Below are 21,718 nucleotides of genomic sequence, written 5' to 3' on the forward strand. Positions count from 1 at the left end.
AAATGTTGCAAGTAAGTATTGACCCCAATCCCAAGACGATTCCCTTCTGTCCCTCAAATAATTCAATATCTGCACCAGTACACTGCTGTAAATTTCTAACTATTCCATTTTAAAAGCAATTTTGATATGCAAGACAGCCGCTGTCACAAAAGCTACACTCACATAGGCAAGTACTACATACTGTTTGCCTGCCATTCTCCTCTCAGGACTCCCAGCACCTGTTGCCCACCATCATCAACTCCGAGTGGTCACCTATTCTTCCACCCATAAAAGCATAGCATACTTGGAGAAAATGAAACCAAATGCATGATTTGTTGTCCCAGAAGCAGACGTTCACCAGATCAGATGTTTAATTCAGTAGAGCCAGCTAAGGCTCCGCCAGTGTAAACCTGGTGCTTTCCTCACCTCTAAATGTGGCAAGATGAGCCGCCAAGCTTTGATGCCCTCAGTTTTCAACTTACTCACATGTCTGCATCTCTAATCCATTTGATTGCTGTCATTATATGGCCTCTAGATAGTTACTTGATTACCCATATAGAGTTCACATCATATATGTGAAGAGTATGGTTCTTGTCAACACATGGTATGGCAGTGGCATCCCCAAAACCCCATCAGGAGAAGGGAGGACACAAACACCCATCACTGATAATGAATCTCATGCTGGATCCTTGGCTGAGTGGGCATTACAATGGTTAAAGGAGCAGATTAATAGAATTATGTGCACAAGGTAGTACTTCAGGCAGAGTGTTGTGAAGGCAATCTGGTGGAGAGGTACCACCAACACTACTCTAGAGGACAGAGTTCCCAGTAATCAACAAACACAAGCACAGATGATGATGATATTGGTGCTTCCCACATTAGAAAATTGCAAAGGGCAAGGCAGAGGTTGTGTGATGTTCAAGATAGACATAGTGCCAACAAAACTGAGAATGAAAGAAGCGAGAGTGACAATGGTTACAGGGAGACAAGCACAGCTTTACCTGAGTCCCATTGCACCACAGAAAGGGAAATAAGGAAGAATCGTGAAACTGTTACTTCACACTTGTATTTGATGAACTTGATGTTGGAAGAGCAACAGAAGAGTCCAGTGGTTTTGTAGATAATGCGTAATGCGATGAGCAAGTGTAATGTTTGGAAAGGACTCATGGGAAAAAGAAGAACATGGTCAGGTTTAATTGTGGCAGGTGTATCCCATCGATAGTGATAGTGGGGGCTTGAGTAGACCTCGTGTCATTACAATATGAGGGCTATTGAGTACAATTTCATTTTTAATGTGCAGGACCTACACACGACAAGCACTACCCACCTCCCCTATCATGTACAACAGTATCTATTTCTGTTGGTCAGAACTGCATTTCCGTCGTTGCACCTCCCCGTTATCTCTCTCCTATTCACCGCAGTAACAGTAGAGTAGTCTAGTGAGAAGATTGCATGATGCATCATGGAAGGAGTGGATGTGTATGTATTCCCAATTTAAGTAGCCAGGAGACCCCCCACCCTCCAGTAAGAGCTCTTAGGTCTGGTGGGCATTTTATCTTTGCGTGTGTCAGCCACGCATCCCCTGGACCAGTGCTTCCCTCACTACGTGGTGGCAGTCACAGGATAGTGCTTTTGCACTAGTGACCTGCATACTCCATGCCTGCTGAGCGAGTATGAAAGCCCTGTCAGTGCCCACCCAAGATAGGTTGCCTTGTGCTGACAAATGTGCAGCAGGTCCGCTGCCCATGTTGGCTGTGCTTAGCACATACATGTGCGTAGTGTCCTTTCCAGCCTGGCTACCCCTAAAGGACTACACCACAAACGGAGCTTAGTAATACATGTCTTTATTCTTCTGTGTGTAATTGCGAACTCAACAATCTAAAACAGCCTTCAGTGCATTCCACTCTAACACTTACGTCGCAGTCCATCAGGAGCCAAAAGGATTCCATTTCTCATTTGCAAGACCATACATCTCCCCCTCTGTTAAATAAAAAATTATACATTTTACAAAATATTTATTTAAATTGACATATACATTTAAATCTCTTCAATCAATCCTCTTGACGCTTTGATTGTTCAACCTGATATTGTTTTGGGAAACTAGGAGGTGTCATTACCAATGTCCAGGATCTGTGTTGATGGTGTAGAAGCAACAGCAGTTGTTTATGTTTCAGACCCAGTCTCTCTTTTAACTATTAGATTTGATGAACAATTGATCAAGTGCCTGAAATGAGAAGAGTCTCAGGTAATAGACTTTCCAGGACGTTAGGCAGTCACCATGTTTCCCTTAGTATACACCACTTAGAAAGGTTCTGAACCAGATTTTCTTTTCTGCCTTTTTAATGCGAGTACTGGATCTCCTCTCTTAAAGACAATGTTCTTTGCATGCCATCTTTTGCCAGCATACACTTTCATCTTTTGTTTATTAACCATGTCCTTCTCATGAGTTGGTGTCTCATCTTTCTTTCTCTGATTGGTCCACTGAGGTAACTTGGTATTCATTGCTCTCCCGAACTTCAGAATTGCAGGGCTTTTACCCATGGTCGAGTAGGGTGTTGAATGATAAGTTATCAGTGTAGAATTCAATACAGTTTTTTAAATTGAGCTTCTCAAGAGTGTGATGCCGCACTGCTTTCTTTAGCGTACTCATAAAACGCTCAACAAGTCCACTGGCTTGTGGCCACAAATGTGTGCTTTTTTGATGTCTTATTTTCAAATGCTCCAAGAAATCTCAGAAGTCTCGACTATTGAAGGGCAGGCTATTGCCAGACTTCCAAATGGCTGAAACACCCCATGTCGCAAAGTTGCCATCTAGTCTTTCAATGACTCGTTCTTGAGGTGCAGATAAAAGATCTTCAATCAGTGATAATCGCAAGTGTTCATCGATAATCACCAATAGATGATGTCCATTGTCAAGTGGACCAAAAAGGTTAAAAGACTATTCTCTCCCATGCATGCTTCGGGAGTTCTGACATGCGCAAGGTGTGGTGAATAGTTTTTGTAGAAAAGCAGTTGCATAAATGACAGGCCTTTAATTCCTTTTCAATCCTGTCATCAAGGTAAGGAAACCGAACTCGGTCTCGGAGCGCTCGTTTTGTGGCAACAATTCCACAATGTCCTTCATGGGCTACCTCAATTATTTACTGTCTCAGAGTTTTCAGAATCAGGATTCTCTTCTCTCATAACATAACTCCTTCCTGAACTATAGACATTTGATCCTTGAATTTTTTTTACTTTTGATATTCACCATCACTGGTGAGCGGTCGAGTGTGTTGGTTCCATGACTGATGCATAATTATGTCCTTCAGCTTTAACATGTCGCTATCATGGTTTGTGGCAGTGATAATCTGGGCTAACGAAATGGCAGCTGGTGTGTTGGAGTTTACAATAAAGTTGATATAGGCCTCAGCCACCTTGGATAGATTACTGTGACCTTGTAAAGGCACTCTGGAAATGTAGTCAGCAGGGTTCTGATCCTTACCTGGACGATGCACAATGGTATAGTCTTACTCTTGTAACTGTAGTCCCCATTGTTCAATCCAAGGATGCATTTTGGCCTTAGGATTTCCAAATATAGGCAGTAAAGCTTGATGATCAGCTACCATCGTAAAAGGTTTCCCATACAGGAATACATGGAAATGTTCACAAGGCCACACAACAGCTAAGCTTTCTTTCTTAGTTTGTGAGTGAGCACATTCTGTTTGGGACACACCTCTACTTGCATATGCCACAATATGCATTCGAGCATTCGGGTGTCCACCGTGCTGTGCAAGGATAGCCCCTAACCCAACAGGGCTAGTGTCAACAACAAACTGTATGAAGCTTCAGATTGAAATATGCCATTTCAGTGGCGTCCTCAATGGCTTGTTTAATTTTCATGAAACTTTTCTCACATTCGTGTGACCAATGAAATGAAACATTTTTTCTTGTCTAGTCTCTCAACGGAGCACTTACAGTGGCAAAGTCTTGATTGTATCTGGAACAGTAACTGGCCATGCCAAGAAATGAACGCACCATGGAAACATCCTGCACAGATCAGCATTTGACAGGGCTTGTATTTTAGCAGAATCTGGTATCATACCCCCATCAGAAAAGATATGGCCAAAGAATGTTAGCTTTGTCTTATGGAACTCACACTTGTCTGCATTCAATGTCAAACCTGCATCGGCAAGTAAACAACATAGTTGTGCAAGAACTTTAGCATGTTATTTTTGTGTAGCTCCTAAAACCAATATTTTATTACTGTAATTGAACGCATTCATGACAGGCTTAATGATATGAAGAATGACACCTTGAAACAGTTCTGTAGGGGATGACGCACCAAAACATAGTCTTTTGTATTGAAACAGACCAATATGTGCACAAAAGGTTGTAATCTAGTAGTCTTTTTCAAGTTCTAACTGATGATAATCTTTATTTAAATCAAGACGAGAGAAGACCTTTGCACCATTTAACTGCGTTATCATGTCAGCAATGTCTGGACCAGGATGTTGTTCTTGTTCAATTACCTTGTTAGCTTAACACATGTCTACGTATATGTAAATGTAAATGTTGTAGACTTGTAAAGCGCACAGCTGCCCCAGCAATGGGGCGTCCCGGCGCTGTAGACCGCTGGGGAACCCGTCCTGGCTATCCCTGTGAGATGGTCCCTTTCTGGGTATCTCCAAGGTGAAACCAGGCATCCCTGGCGTCTGTTGGGGGCCGTTGTAGAGATGAGGCAAGCTTAATGCCCAGAGTTGCCGAGTGTGTTCCTGGTTAGAGTAGGTACCGAGGCGAGAATTATCGAGTCCGTTTTGACCCTGGTCCACGACCCTGCCGCGTCAGAAATTGAACCCTGGTCCCTGGCCGATTCTCTGCTTACGGGTCTGCCGCCTCTAACCAGTGAGCCACACCTCTCCTGTCCTGTCCTTTTTGGCATTACTACTATGGGAGAAACCCATGGTGTGGGACAAGTGGAATGCTCAGTAATATCATGCTTAAGAAATGATTTAAGTTCTTTCTCAACATCTTCTTGCAAATGAAAAGCAATTTACCTCTGTCTTTGAGCAACAGGGCAGGTGTCCTTATTAATATGCAACTTCACTTTCATAGTCTTAAGTTTTCCCAAACCATGAAATTACATTTCCTGGTGAGCATTCATGTTGTAAGTCACAGAAATCAGTCCCATATCAGCGGCTGTGCTGAAACTGAGTAGACAGGCACTGTACACTGCGCCTTGAAGCACATGGAGGGGTGCATGTACTTTTGTTTTCTTGTTTCATTGTCGCTACAAATTAACCTTGACTTTTTAAGGGCGTCAATGCAGCCCATGTATACATTTTGGTTTTCAATGGCATAAGTTGCAGTAATGGAGATAATTTATTGTATTTCTCTTCGGGCATAATGTTTATCGATGCACCACTGTTGAAAAAGGTATCGAACAACCATTTACTTTCAGTGTAATTTTAGGACAATGTTTGAATGACTTTGGTGGTTTCACATGTTGATCTTTCTTTGACTGACATTTTTCTTCACAAGCAGCCAGCCCAACATGTGTACACTTTCTTTGGTTACACATCATCGAAATGACACAATAATTTCCTCTCACTTGACCTTGATACAGAAGAACTGTTTGCCGATGATTTAGATGATAGTTGACAGGGTTCTGTGTCAATTTGTCTTAGCTGATGTCCCCGCTTGGACTTATGGATGCACGTAGAACATTGCATCTGGTACATTTCAGCTGCCATTTTATTTTAACACCGTGATGCACTTTCATTTCTCTTGGCTTTACACACAAAAGGGTTGTCCTTCCCAAAACCTTTGCAAATCTGTTCATGAGTGGGGCATTTAAGTTCATGTGGAAATGAAAATCCACATCTCAAACAACTTCTTTTCATGGGTAGACATCACCTTGTGTTCTTCAGTCATTGGCTTTCGCTTACTTTCTACCCTCATGACTGATTCATTCTTGGCACCTCCGGCATCATGTCGTCAGATTGTCTATCTGCATGCTTTTCAGCTCTGGCAGCCATTAACACTCACTCCAGACTAAGGGCCTGATTTAGATGTTAGCGGATTTGGTCCAACCCGGCGCTTATCCAATGGTTCCCCCACCCACACCCGCTGACTTGGCAGTCCACCCGCTGTATTTAGATGATGGTTAGTCCTTGGAGAGAAGGTCATTGGAGTCCCACCACCTCCGCCAGAATCTTTCTCCTGTGTCAATGGTGTCATATGCAAAAGCAGCTGTCGAGTCCCCCTAAGAATACCGCTGAGATGATTATGACATGCCTTTCTGTCGAGGCAGCTGTGGTGGGGAAACCTCCAACTTGGGCTGGTGGAAACTACAAAAAAGAGTTGAAAACTTTCCTTTTTTGGGTTCCCACTTCTGTTTGTGTCTTGAACCCTATTGTCCAGGCCCTTCCTGTGCTGCTGCTACTTGACCACGACACTCAGCAATCTTGTTGTTGCCAGAATCTAAGGTAGGCTTCTGTGTCACTAGTCTCACTATGAATTGTTTGTTAACATTAGCTTTTGCCTTGTGTATTTTTACATTGCTCTTACATGCAATTTCTTATGTCATGAATAAGTGTTCATTTTATGACTTATCATGGTAATATGTACACACCTGTAGCGACACATAAAAAAGTATTTATTTGCTGGTGGTGGTTGTGGGTGTTGTGCTTGTGGTGACTGGGTGTACATATTGATAGATTCACAAAATATGTGTGTAGTGAGATGATGATAAGTAGCACTTGCCTGTCTCCACACCACCATGGCCTTACTCCATCAGGACTCCGCCACCAGGACACTGCCAGCAAAACGGGAACATCTGAATTGGCTCGGGCACCCTCCGCCGGCCGAATGGCGACAGAGTAATGTTGGCCAGCTGAGAAGACTGCTGCTGTGGTGGGAACCAGTCTGTTGATGCCACATCTAAATACAGCAGGAGATTGCTATCAGCTTGACGAAGTACTTGGAGCCACGGCAGGACGACGGTAGTCCTGCCAAGATCTAAATAAGGCCATAAGAGTTTCTCTCAGCATTTGCCATCTGAATTAATCTGGCAAGCATCCATCAATAACTCTCAGACGCATAGCTTCTTCATCATTAAATTCCTTCAACTTACAATGACGGATGAGTGTGTCGAGTCTCTCCACAAATTCATCATTGGTTTCAGCAGCTTTCTGGCAATCCTGATTGAAGATGTATCTTTCGTGATCAATATTTGGCATTGGATTAAACTTAAGATTCAACACTTCTTCATTGGTTCGCGGCATTCTCCTTATGACTTCTTTTACACCATCAACAGCAAGATTTTTGAGATACTTGATAATCTTTTTGCTTTTCAGTCTCTTTAATTGCATCGATGAAATCATCAAATGTCTTATCCAAGCAGTCCATCTATTGCCAATATTTTGCTTTCTGGCAGTATCGAAAGGTGGTTGTTTCAAGAAAGGAGCAGCATTGTAGATTAGTGTGGACCTTACTGATGCAGCGTGTGAATCTCTGTGGCTTGGTTTAGGTGACTCAGCAAGAGGTATTGTGACATGCTCGCCTCAGGATCCTCTTTAAGGATAGCTGGAAATGTGACTTCCTTCTCTGCCAGATGAAACATTTCACTATTCTGAAGATATTCAGAGACTGTGGTGATGGTCGCACACCTGTCAAGCACACCCCCTGTGCTTGACCTGGGTTGCAGCACCAGGCGCTGAGATGGTACCAGCTCACTTTGCTCCGGTTCTGGTGAGTATATAACAGTTTTATTCTTAGACGTCTCTTTGCGTGCTCTTTGTCTTCACAACTTTCTCATTGTAGTGTTAACTTGCACTTTGTGATTATTAATGGCTGCTCTTTGAAAACCTAGTTGTCTCTGCTTTTAGTGTTCACACTGCAGATTACATATGACTGTATATTGCATAGCAGCGCTGTACCTTCAAGTACAATCTAACCAGCATGTTCTTGGTTATCAAGCTTTCTTTGCAATGCTTTCATAATTTTTTACTTCTTCACCCCAGCTGGAGCTGCTCTTTGACTCCACATGCATTAAGCGTTGGTTCCTCACTTCGAATACAACACATGTGGCATGCACAAGCAGTTAGCTTGGACCACGGCAAACTCTCTGAGATAGCACTGTTGATCTTGGGGTTACTTATCCCCTAACTCGTTGCCAGTGGTAGTATCCTGCCCAGCCTGCGTACCTTCAAAGGAATACACCACACATGGAGCTTAGTAATACACGTCTTTATTCCTCTGTGTGTTTAACTGCATACTCATCGTTCTAAATCAGCCTTCAGTGCATTCCGTTCCAACACTTATGTCACATTTCTACAGAGTACATCTGGAGCCAAAAGGGTTTGTTCATTTCTAATCCACAAGACACTGCAGTATGCACTGATGTAGACACATGAATCATCATTTGAAGACATAATTGGCCACTTGATGGAGCATCGTCTTCGATGTGAGATGTTTTGTACCTCTTCTGTTCCATCTTTGCCATGTTGTGGTAGAGTGCCATGTGATCATGGGATATCCACTGTCACCTGTGTGGATTAGAAGAGAGTCACAAATGGTTGGTGTACCTTGCAGTGACACTATGTGGTATTTGGATGTGTGAAGCCTCATCTTGTATGACAAAAAAAAAATTAAGGGATTTTTATATAGAGCAAACTTGACCCCAGGGTATCAGGTATGATAAAAAGAAAAATTAAGGGATTTTTATATAGAGCAAACTTGACCCCAGGGTATCAGGTATCAGAGCGCTTTACACGAGCACCAGTTCAGTTACATGAGGACACATTCATTTTTTTTTGTTAGGCCCAGAGTCACAGGTTGTTGCACGTCCTTGCCGAGACTCGAACCTAGTTCCTCAGATTTGAGGTTGACCACCCTAGCCATTAGGCCAACTCCTCTACCCAGTTTCTAGTATATCAGTCATTTGATTTCTTTCTGAGTCTTCACTGGAGTTCAGTTTGATTAACTTATGCCATGCACTTGGAAAGTGTGTCCAGGATTTGGTGAAGAATAGGCTAACATAACATACTAAGGGCATAATTACGATGTCGGGCGAACGGTCTCGGACTGACCGACCTCTGGTCGGCGGTCCCGACGCCGTAAATACAATGTGACCACACATGGTGCGGTCGCATACTGCCATTTCTCTGTGGGAGCTTGTGCAGCGGCCGTAAAACAGCCATAGCACAAGCTCCCATAGAGAAATGGGAGCCTGTGTAAATCTCTGCACCGTGTGTCAGGCACCACACCGTGCAGGGATTTACATGGGGTACCATAGGTGCCAGGGGGGAAGGAAACTCTGATCGGGGCCCCCACAGGCACTTTCCGAGAGCAAATCCATGTCAGAAGGGCCAACATAGATTTGCTCTCGGAAAGTGTCATCAGAATCCCGATGGAGGAAAAGCCTTCCTCAAGGGGTTATGTGGCCCTTCCGGTTGACCGATAGGCCCCCCGAGCCCGTTGGAAGTCAGACGGATTGACCGGACAGTTTTAATTCCTACCGCCATAATTGTAATATGGCGGTTGGAAGTCAAACCAGGGATGTCGGTCGGAAAGCCTCAGACCAGCAGTCGGAGGCTTTCCGACCGACATCCTAATGAGCCCTAAAGTGTATGTTGAACTTGGTTTATTGTTTAAAATTAAACCTTAGGTAGGTGCGCCTGTTTGGTAGTGGAGGTTAGATGGCCATTAACTGCATTCATGTTGAGTTTATATCTTTGTATGCATTTGTGATCACTTATTCTCAACCTCTTTTGTCGGTGTGGTTTCCCTTGCCTTCTGCAGTTTCATGTGAGTATGCATGCCGCTCAGAGCTACCTGTGTATTATACTGAGGTTTTACCTTCGCTTTGTCTGTTAAATACAGCTTTCTCCAAGAGTTGAAAAGGGAGGGAAGGAGTCTGTTTTAAAGCTAGTGCATGTGACTTGCTGGTGTTTGCATGCATGCGTGCAGACAAGGCTTATAATTCATTGATTGTGATGCAACAGGGGTCCCTTTTTAGCAAGTGTATGCCCATTTGATTTGTGCTAATTCGTCCTTGCAATGTTATTTTGTTTAGTGATCTTACTTTCTGTGCTCTCTTTGCACTGAATAATGGTGACATAACGACCCCTGTGCCTATTGGTGGTCAATTTTCTGCAGTGAGTTGCATTGTGGGCTTTTGTTTTTTGATTAGTGATTTGCTTTTAGTGTGACATGAGGGCTGACAAGGTTTGGAAGAATGTATTCTCTTCATCAGAGTAGCGGAGGACATTACATCTGCGATCCGGAAGGACAGAAGAATAACATATTTAAAGGTCCCCACTGGCAAAGCTGGTGATCTCTGTACCGTCAGAGGAACCAACATCATAGTGGTTCTTCTGATAGTACCAAGAGCTTGGTGGATGTCCGCCGTAGGCTTTGACAGCCATCCACCAAACTTTTTGCTTTACAAAAACAACCTCCAAAAGTGGGTGTTTGTTTTTGGGGGAAAAAAACTGATAACCTGCATACCCACGAAGTTTATTCTCTGGATGTGAGGGTCGTTGTTTGCATTTTTGTCGTTTGTAACCACCAGGTTTTCCATTGTGATACCCTTATTTCAAGGGCCAGCACTCAGTCAAGAAATTGGAGCAAGCTTTCTATTGACGGCTTTAACAGGGGCCCCCACCGGATAAAAGCTGATGATTCGCCTTCCTTACAACAGAGTGGAAGGACCGAGAGTTTGTTGGACAGGGTACTCCTGAGTGTTTGGAATACCCTGTCCACCAAAAGCTAAATCAGGCTCTTAGATGATTTATGTCTGTGTCAATATGTACTAATGCTATTCAGGTTTGAGTGTGTTTTGTACTATTTCATTTCAGTTGATTACACTTCGCACTATGGCAGGTCTGGTTACACACATGACTCACCTCTTTAAAGTTTCAAAGACGTCTTGACCTGAGAAGTGACCCTCAAAATCACTTGTCAGGAAGGGGATAGATAGGTTTATAGGGATATAGGTTACAGTCTCCCTACATGATGCTACAACACAAAAGGGTATCCCACAAACTACATTGAAAGAAATGATTGACCCACAACCTTTACGTTCTTGTTTTAAGCCCTCACCCACTCTTAGTGGCATGCTTAATCATCGGGTCTCATCCTGGTCCCTAAAAATCAGGATAGGCTCAGCTGTATTGCAGGGAGCACTTTGAACAGCGACGGCCCGTATAGGGCGTGTTACCGGGGCGGTGACGTGGGGCAGAGGAGGGGCAGGGTGGGGGGTTGCAAAATGCAGCATACGGCCGATTGCAGGTAAGTTACGAAAGAAATTAAGAAAACGAATTTCGTTGCCGCGCAGCATCGCCAAATGCGATGCAGCGCGCGCAACAAAATTCGTTTTCTTTATTTATTTTGTCACCGCCCCGGTAACACGCCCTATACGGGCCGTCGCTGACTTTGAATATTTTATCTGTCGGGGTCTTCTAAGAGAAAAAATACCATGAGACACCCAGGTATCCCTTCTAAAGGTGGATGTTTATGGTATGGATACAAATTACATTGCATGGGTGTATGAAGAGGTATGGTGGTCCCTTCACCTTCTTTTTAGTCAACATGTTTCAACCCTGATTTGAAAGGCCCATAGGGTCCAGGGCTTTCGTCGGGACTACATAATGTGCCCCGGTATTTCTAATGATAATGTCAGGAATCGTTTGTAATCCTATCGAATTTAGTTGGGGCACACAACATGTAACATATAACATGCACACACAGGGTCGCACTGTAATGTGACCTCTTGTCTGTGTTCCTATAGGAAAAACAAATATCAACCAGAAGCGGGGTTATGACTTTCTTATTCCTTTTGCACCTAAATGGAGGTGTATCCATGTGCAATTTTGGGCCCCTTGAAGGTAGTAAATAAAAACTCATCCAATGTTTAGAATGAAAATTAATTCTTCCCCATTTACATTACATAGACATCTGGACTCAACAAATGAGGACATGCTCTGTCAGAGCACAGCAAACAAGCACAGCGAAACGTACTGAAGTGTCAATTGTACACAAGAGGTCTTACCCTATTTTGGGAACATTCTGTGCAACATAAAAGGAGGGGGGGACATGCCCCTGTAGTCACACGCTATAATGTCACACACAGTAGTCATCCGTTGAATTCTTTTTCCGGAAACCCAAGAAGGAAGAAACGCAAATATACAAATGCAAAGCTGCCAAGGTTTCAGATTGCTATGTATGACATTTTCATAATTTCAATGTAATTATGAGGGACATTTTAATGACAATGAGTGACTTTCTCGTGAGCAAAATCAAGCAATGAAGACGAGGGAAACATACAAATATCAGAAATTACACCCATTTGAGCAATGAGAAACTCTAAGACTGCAGGCTGTGAGACATACTTAGCAGTCACAGCCAGGCAGGCTGTATTATTTAAAAAAGTAACAGCTCAGTATAAAAATAATTAAGTGAGTGGCCTCGGGGTCCGGTGAACCACCCACTACTTCTGCGAGTTCAGACAGTTCAGTTGCACCAGTCATTATTTCAAAAATAAAATATTCTTACTTTGCTCACAGTCACAGGGCAAGCAGGCTGTATTATAAGTCACAGTTCTGCTCTGTATAAAAATAATTACGTGAGCGACCCCAGGGTCTGACGGCCACCCGCTACGACAGCGACAGTTCAACTTTAGTTACTTGCACCAGTCGTTATTCAAAACAAAAGACTTTTACTCGGCTGTCAGTCACTCTTTAGCATGCAGTTCTCACAGTTGGGCAAGGTAGGCAAGCAGCTCAGATATGCAGATGACAATCTGCGACTCATTCATGTCAAGTCAGTGCAGATGATAACGAATTGCACTTACTTCTGTGAGGCGAGCGTCACCGTGGCAAAAGGCAGGCCCCTGGTCATGCATTCTGGCCCCCTACAACTGAGAGTGACATTTGAATCTCAGCATCCCAGTATATCTCAATTTGCACGAACACTCAATCATGTATTCTACTTTTGTCAAGTTACAATAGGGGTGATTTCTCTGCTCCACTGGTGTGCTGAAGCCTAGGCCTAGGGTCCTCATTTGCGTGCATTGTCCCTAACGATAGCTGCTAGTCATTGACTGGGAAAGAAGCGTAAGGTTCTTTGGTTCTGAGTAGCAATTTGTTTAGGTGGAGTGTGGATGAGTAGGTCCCTCAAGCTAGAGTTTAAAAAAAATTAAAATTAAGGTTTTTCGGGGGGCGTGGCCTAGCGTGCCAACATGGCGGCCACAACTTAGGCGAGCTCTGCTGAGCGTGTCTGCATTATCCTACATTTATCCTGCCTCATCGGTTTGCAATATCCTACGCGACGCCTGCGGAGCCCCTGAACATCTGGGGGATGCAGTGATATCGCCGGTGACTGGCCATCACCTACGCGGCGCTTGAGTCATGTGGAAGCGCGACCGACGGGCCTGGCTGCGCCTGAGGGGGCGGGGATCCCGTGGCATCCCCTGGGCTCGCGTCCTTCCAGTTTCTACGCAAGGCCCCGGCTTCTCTTGAAAGAATGGGCCTGTTGCTCACGGCCCTTAGCACGTTGGTGCCGGCAACTGGGAGCCAGGGACGAGCACATTGCCCTCACCATTCTCTTCGCAGAACAGAGTGGCTGCGTCCATCAAGGACGGAGCCCGCACGGATCGGCGAACTTCAGTGGCATCCTCGGTGGGGTCTGCACAATTCGCCTCCTCCTGGCCCCTGCATCATTGGCGTTGGGGCATCTGGGACTACTACATTGGCTGGACCCAGCGTTCCTGTCGACTTGTCCCACCCACCACTTGGTAAGGGCCTGATTGAAGGGCTTGCGGTGCCAGCATCAGGTCACCCCTACGCAACAGCCATAGCGGACTTCCTTCTGTTGGGGTGTTCTTGTTGTGACTCCTGATCCACATGGCCATTGCACCTCCCCCCCGAGTCTCCATCGGCGGTCATTTCGGGCCACGGGGAGGGGGGTCCTGCAGCAGACACTGGGGGATCCGCTGACTTCTACACGGCCGCTGGAGTGGCCGCAGAGGTGGGCTGCGTGGGGTATGCCCTGATTATCCTCGCCTTCATCTGCCCTCAGTTCTGAATGTGCCAAGGCCGCGCGCTGGGCGATTTGGTGATTTGAGGCCTGCTGAGTTCAGCGGGGGGCCTCTACTTTGGAGGTACGCCTGAACCTCTTCCTTTTTTCTGGCGGCGCCGGTCTGGTCCTACCGGTGCGCGCCTGGGCGCCTCCTGGAGATAGGGGGGTGCAGACTGCCTGCGGCGGCGACCGGGTGTGTGTTCAGTGAGGCTGAGGATTGGACGGCCTCTGCCCGGGTCCAGCGACACAGAGGTATTATCGCACCAGTCCTTATTTGCCTTGGGTGCCTGGGTGGTCGTCCATTGACTCTGCTAGCCACGTATTTAACCTTGCCCAGATCCCCTCCCTCTATCTACTTGGTGGCCTCCTACCGACACCATGACCAGAGACAAACTCCATCGAGGGGTGGCAAAACACAACACAATTGATCGCTACACAGCCCCAGGGGCCTCTGCACCTGACCCTGGAGGCGCCCAGGGTGGAGTTCCAGACAACGCAGCCTTTATGGGGGCTGTCACACAGAGCAGGACGACTCTTGAGACCAAAATAGGAGAGGTGGGCTCTGAGGTTATGCTTCTCCGCCAGGACTTACGAAATGCGACTGAACAGATTACGGTGGCTGAGACCAGGGTCTCCGAGGTGGAAGACACCGTAGCTGCATTGCGGAAAAAAGTCACGTCCCTGAAAAAGATCTCTAAATCATTGGCCACAAGATTCGAGGACGCAGAAGGAAGGGCTCGGACGTGCAATCTTTGTTTCGTGGGTTTCTCGGAGGGCTGTGAGTCCGGTGCAACGGAACAGTTCCTAACCACATGGATGACCAGCTGGCTCCCACCGGATGCTATGTCCCGCTGTTTTATCATTGAACGTGCCCACAGAGCTCTCCTGCAGAAGCCACCCCCTGGGACTAGACCGCGCCCAATCGTTGCCAAGCTCCTAAACTACAATGACAGAGACGCTATCCTGAAGCAGGCCTGCCTCAAGGAGCCTATCCATTATAATAATTCTCAGATATTGATCTTCCCGGATTACACCAGGCTAGTTCAACAGCAACGCCAATCCTTCCTGGCGGCCAAGACCCGCCTCCGCAGCCTACAGATATCATATGCTCTGCTCTACCCGGCTCGCCTATGGGTTGTCTACCAGTCCCGCACTTGGTTTTTCGAGTCACCCGAAGAAGTGTTCACCTGGACTGATGAGACAGTAAAGCTGCGCCCCCACACGCCGCCTCCTTTGGATTCAGACTCGTCGGCTGGAGGTCCTATTCGTCAACCTCCCAAGCTTAAGGACAAACCTCCTGGGAGGTCCCGTTCTCGTCGCCGCTCACAGTCCCGCAGTGATGTCAGCAGATCCGCCTTGTTATCTAGGCCAGGACACTCGGCATCGTGAGTACTTTGGAATACCCCTAATGGAGGAATGACACGGTGCCTGCTGCTTGATGCCTAACTATGGTGGCCGTCTTCCGGTGGCTGTTGGTGGGTCCGTGGGCCTACCCCAGGACAAAGGTTGGGCCTGTGTTGCTGTATAATAGTTACATGTGATTTCTGGCTTGAATCTCCAACGTGGCATACGCATAGTTCTCTCGGGCCGTTGCTCTATAAATGAATCACCCGACCGATGGGGCTCCAGGAGACAGGGCTCAAATGTTAGGTGGGCTCTATGGGATCCATTGACAAGATGGCTGGAGTGCTCCCGTTGGGGTCCCCAGGCCGTCTTGACCACGACAGATGCTTCACTGGTTATGGGGTATTGGGGGGGTGGAGGGGTTGTTGGGGGGGGTTTTATGCACTGTCTCATTTCTTCTGCCATTGATATATGTAGCTTGATGATACTGCTCCTCTACATAGTGATTGCATTCATCTCCTGTATACTGTATATATTATTGTATTCTTAGTGTGCCGTCTCCAAGTGGCAGATCCTGGCTCCAGATACCTCCGCAATGGTAATTGGAAATGTCTTCTCCTATGGTGGGTCGGCAGTCTAATACTGCAGATCTTCGTATAATTAGCTGGAATGTGTGGGGTGCACTCGACAAAATCAAAAGGGGGGTTATCCTCCAGCAGGCCAAGCGTGATAATGCTGATGTCCTGATGCTCCAGGAAACACATCTACTGGGTACCAAGGCACCCTGTCTTCTCCGCTATGGCTTTGAACAGGTCTTCCACTCCGGCTTTTCCAGGGGCTGCAAGGGGGTGGCCATTCTTATCCACCGATGGGTTCCATATCTACACTCCAGGGCATGGGTGGATCCACAGGGCAGATACGTTAAACTTCAGGGCTCCATCTACGGGGAACAAGCAACACTAGGTTCTGTCTACGCTCCTCCCCCCCTGTCTTGGACCCTGGGAGGAGATCCCCCCTGGTATGGCTGTTATTGGTGGCGACTGGAATGATGTGTTGGATGTGTCCCGGGACCGCTGAAGACGGGGCGGCCTGCCCATGGCCTGCCTCCCAACGAAATTGAGCTCCCTTGTGACTGGTATGGGGTGGACAGATACCTGGCGTGCACTACACGGCGTGGACCGGAGCTGCACTTATTTTTCCTCTGTACATGAGTCCTTTTCCCGCCTAGATTATCTATTTGTTCCGGTTGGGGATATCCATAGGGTGCAGAGGGTGGACATTCTCCCAAAGGGCCTTTCTGACCACTCCCCGATAGCCTTAACGTTGCAACTCGGCCCGGCATGACCTCCTTTCCGATGGCGTCTCTCCACATGGAACCTATTGGACAAGCAATATCGTGCACATATGGATAAGGCCATAGAGCAGTACTTCGAAATAAATATCGGATCTGTGGAGGGGGCTGAGCCCCTTTGGGAGGCCATGAAGTCCACAATACGTGGGGTAGATATCTCTTATTGTGCCGCAGCCTGCCGTACACGAAAAGATGAGTTGCTGAAATCTGAGGCTCGCTTGATCGCTTTGGAGCAGTCGAGCACAGAGGAAAGCGGTGCGCTGGCGCGCCGTCAGCTGGGCCTTGCGTGCCAAACCCATGCAGATTTACTGATGGAGGAGGCCAGGTTGGTGTGTCTGGCTACCTGTAGCAGAATTTATCAATGGGGAGACATATCGAGATAAATTACTACACCGTCTCTGACTGTCCCCTGACCCTCCCCGCTATAGTGGGGCCGGATGGTAGACCCCTGGACAATCCCCATGCAATTGCCAAAAACTTTGCACAATATTATGCTACGCTATATACTCCTCGGGAGAAGGTATCCGAGATACAGATTAATCAGTTCTTGGATGCCATCCCGCCCCAGTGCTTTTCTGATGTGGCTCGCTATAGCCTGGATTGTCCGCTCATGGTAGGTGAATTGGGGGTAGCATTGGCCGGCCTCAGCCCGGTTAAGGCACCGGGCCCTAACGGGTATCCCTGTGAATTCTATTAACGATACTCTACTAAATTAGGACCCCATCTCTTAAACACTATAGAGGTGGTTGTTTGCCACTAGATTGGCGACATGCCGAAATAGTGGTCTTCCATTAACCAGGTCGTTCCCCCTGATAGGCATGCCTCATATCGGCCTATCTCGTTGCTTAACATCAAAGCCAAGATATTGGCCAAGGGTTTGGCCAATAGGCTCGTACCTTATATTACCTCGGTGGTCCACCCAGACCAGGCAGGGTTTATGCCCCAACGGGTGACACGGCATAATATACGTCGTGCCCATGTCACAGTCGATACTATCCAATGACTCAATATCTCAGGGGCCCTCTTCCTTGCGGATATGGATCGGGCATTCGATTCTCTCAGCTGGACGTATCTGTTTGCCCTTCTTGACCGACTGAACTTGGGCCCGCGGTTTCTATCCTATTTAAGACTCTTGTATATGAATATTACAGCCTCAGTCCGTATTGCAGGATCTGTCTCGTCAACATTCTCGTTGGGTAGGGGAACCAGACAGGGATGCCCGCTGTCGCCGTTCCTTTCTGCCCTAGCCATGGAGCCCCTGGCAGCATGGGTACGCATTGATTCGCAGGTGGCAGGCTGGGGGAGCATGGGGTGTCAGATCGTATTACTTTATACGTGGACGATGTCCTTCTCTTCCTGACTGATGTTAATAGGACCGGCCGTAGATTGCTCCGGATCATGGAGATCTTTGGAGAGACCTCTGGGCTATATATGAACCCTAGTAAGTCCACCCTTTGGGTTCTTGGCCCTCAGCTGGCCCTTGGGCCTCTACGATACAGACGACCACGCTTGGCATTAAATATCTGGGGGACTTTTTGTCAACTTATGCTGAAACTTCATGGGAACGCAACATCCAATCGATATGGACGTGGGTGGGGGATGAATTGAAAACATGGTCCCATATGCCCCTTTCCCACCGGGCCGCTCGGCTATCTTCAAGATGGTCTCCCTGCCACGCTTATTATACCAACTACAAAATTATCCTTTTCGTATACCTCCGTCGTTGTTCCGTCAGGTTAATTTGGTGCTGGGGCTATTTCTGTGGGCCGTGAAGTCTTCCAGGGTGCCTTTACATACGTGTTTCCAAACCACCTACTGCTGTGGCTTGGCCACCTCCGATATACTGTCCTACTATATGGCCTCACACCTGCTTGTCCTGAATGAGTGGTGGTATGGGGGTCGCACAGACCTGGCCTACTTATTAGAGCGGACACTCATGGAACCCACTCCGTGCATACCATACTCTACTCGGCACCGGTGCGTCGGGCCCTTCCCTCTAATACTATTGTGGTGTTTCGGGTTTGGAGGCAAGCGGTGCGTAAAATTGGATGGTGGGGTAGACTTACTAAGGAGACCCCATTGTGGTCAAATGGATTGCTGCCCCAACTGGCGGGCCTGGCGGGCTTCTGAGACTGGGATGCCATAGGGATTTCCACCCTTGGAGATGTGATGCAGGGTACGGCCCATAGGTCCTTTGCACAACTCCAACAGGACTTCATGATGTCCAAGACTCAATTCTACAAATATTTGCAGCTCCAACATGCTCTTCTCCCTAGTGTCTCTAAACTGGAGTAACTTCCAGACTTCAGCACTATTGAAGCCAAACTGTTTATGGGGGATCTACAGGATCACAAAATCTCCAAAATGTACCAGTCCCTGGTGACTAATAGTTCCACTACATTGGATAGACTCCGGGAGTCCTGGGAGGAGGATCTGGGCCCATTGGAAAGTGAAGACTGGACAGAGCTTCTTTATTCCCCTAGAGAAGCTGCTATCGCTATGCGGCTTCGCTTAATTCAATTTAATTATCTACATCGGGTGTACTATACCCGTGTTCGTCTATATAGGGTCGGCCTGATAGCCTCTCCACTTTGCCTACGCTGTGGGCATGATGACGGTACTTTCTTTCATACGGTATGGCAATGTGAGGTTATTGTGCGATTCTGGCAAAGAGTGTTGGCATGCCTGTCGGAGGTCCTGGGATGGGAACTTCCCTACTCACCCAGGCTTGTACTCCTGCATGTTATGGAAGGGATTGGAGGCAATATATACAAACGCCACCTAATGTTTTTGGGTTTTACGCTAGCCAAACGCGACTTTGCACGCCACTGGAAGGCAACTGCCTCGCCCCCGTTAGCAGCATGGAAGAATGGCTTGGACTTCAATATGGGACTGGAGCTTCCTATTTTCAAGGCATGGGGTTGTCCGCGTTAGCACACAAAGATATGGAGGTGGTGGGCTGAATACAGAGGTCTTCCGTTAGAACCCGCCTCACTTGGTATTGCCACACACTGAAGATGGTATGTTGCAATGTAGTTCAGGAGTAGCTCTGCTTAGCCGGGGTCTTCTTCTTTTCTCCTTTTGCTTTCGCTTTTTACTGTGAGGGAAGAGCAGTAACTGGTGGGGAAGGGCATATTGACAGTGCATCAGGGGGGCGTAGGGGCAGGGGGTCTATTACTCTTTTTTGTTGTTATTTTATGTTGTCTTATAATTTGCATATCATAAACATCAGTGCTCTTACTGTATCATATCTGTGGCAGAGGTTCTATGGGTTACAGAGCTCTGCAGAATATTTGTTGTTTGACACAATAAAATCTGTTTTCAAAAAAAATAATTAAGGTTTTTCAACCGTGAGTTGATTGTAAGTCAAATTGTAAGTTTCATAATTCTTTTTTTCACGTCGTTGGAGACATTTATATAGGCACTAACACAGATTAGTTGTTTCTTTTCCTCTCTTTTTCTGTCCTCTAACAAAGCCTTTCTATTGTTTTTTTGTCTCTCTTATTAGCTCTGCCAATCAATCTTTTTGGATAATATTGCCCAATGAGTTTGCTTGCTAGTTGTTTTGTCTCTGTGTTATATTCTTGTAGATTGCAGCAGTTGTTTCTTATGCAGATTAATTGGCCCTTTGGGCAGTTCTCCCTCAATGCACAGGGTTGTGTGCTCTCAAAGAGTAAGAGGCCATTTTAGTCTGTTGATTTTATGTATATATTGTTTGTTAGTTTACCCGCTTCTGCCCTGACTGTAAGATCAAAGAAATAAAATCTTCACTTTCTTCATTGTCATTGTGAACTTCAAATATTGGTCACAGGTATTCAGCAAATTTACAAAAAGCACTGCTGTGTCTATGCTGCCATGCCAAATGATAAGTACATTATCTATATAGCGGTGCCATAATCATACTCTTGTTTGAAAGGGTTGTTGTTAGCTCATTTGTGTTCTTGATCAAACTGATATACATACAGGCAGGCTAGACAGGGAGCAAATGTCCTACCCATGGATGTGTGCTGTTGCTGCTAGTACATAGAGCCTTCAAATCCAAAGTGATTTCCAGTTAGTACAATTATGGCTAATTTCATTATCCAATGGATAGGTTCTTTAAAGGGCCATGGTTCTTCCTGTAGGAGTCCTTCAATAACCCGGAAGCTCTCTTTTTGAGGGATACTCATTTAGGGAGCCTCAAAGTTCAAGCATACCATCAGCTCTGTGCTGGTGTCGAAATCAAAATCAGAAAATATGTTCAGCAAAGATTTAGTGTTCTTAATTCAGGACTTCATTTTAGTGACCAATGGTAGCAGAAACCAATCAACAAATTCAGACAGTGCGTTTAACACTGACCCTATACCTGAAACTATTGACCATCCTGGAGATGGGGTTGTTAGTTTGTGGATCTTAGGTAGTGTATGGAAATATGGGGTCCTTTGTCTTTCAGATCTCAAAAACTCTGCCTCTTTTTGTGATCACATTTTAATTTCTTGACTCCTCCACTAGGGTTTTCATTCCCATTTGCAATTCTCTGGTGGGGTCTGTGTGCAGACTTTTTTAGTTTCTGTCATACTTAAATTAGGCTATTCACGCCTTCTGATAATATTCTTTGGATTGAATCACTATTGCTCCACCTTTATTTGCCTGTTTTATCACCAGGTGTTTGTTTCCTTGTATTGTTCTTAGACCTTCCTTTTCTTTCTTAGTCAGATTGTGGTATCCTAGTTTCCTAGTGTCAATACATTCAATATCTTTTACCACTGCCTCCTCGGAAACTATGACCTTGGGGGGAATTGTGGAGGATGGTGAATTGAAAGAAAGATTTCTTCTTCAGTCCAGTAAATGTTTATTTTATTTATTTATTTACAGATTTATAGAGCGTGTAGCTACCCAACAGGGTCTCCCGGCGCTGGACAAGTGGAGGTAGGGCCATGCAGGTAATAGGCAACAGGCTGAGATAGGAATCAGGCCAGGTTGCTGAAAAGCAGAGTCTTTTGGCAC

This window comes from Triturus cristatus, chromosome 7 (genome assembly GCF_964204655.1).
Source record: "Triturus cristatus chromosome 7, aTriCri1.1, whole genome shotgun sequence".
Taxonomy (NCBI): domain Eukaryota; kingdom Metazoa; phylum Chordata; class Amphibia; order Caudata; family Salamandridae; genus Triturus; species Triturus cristatus.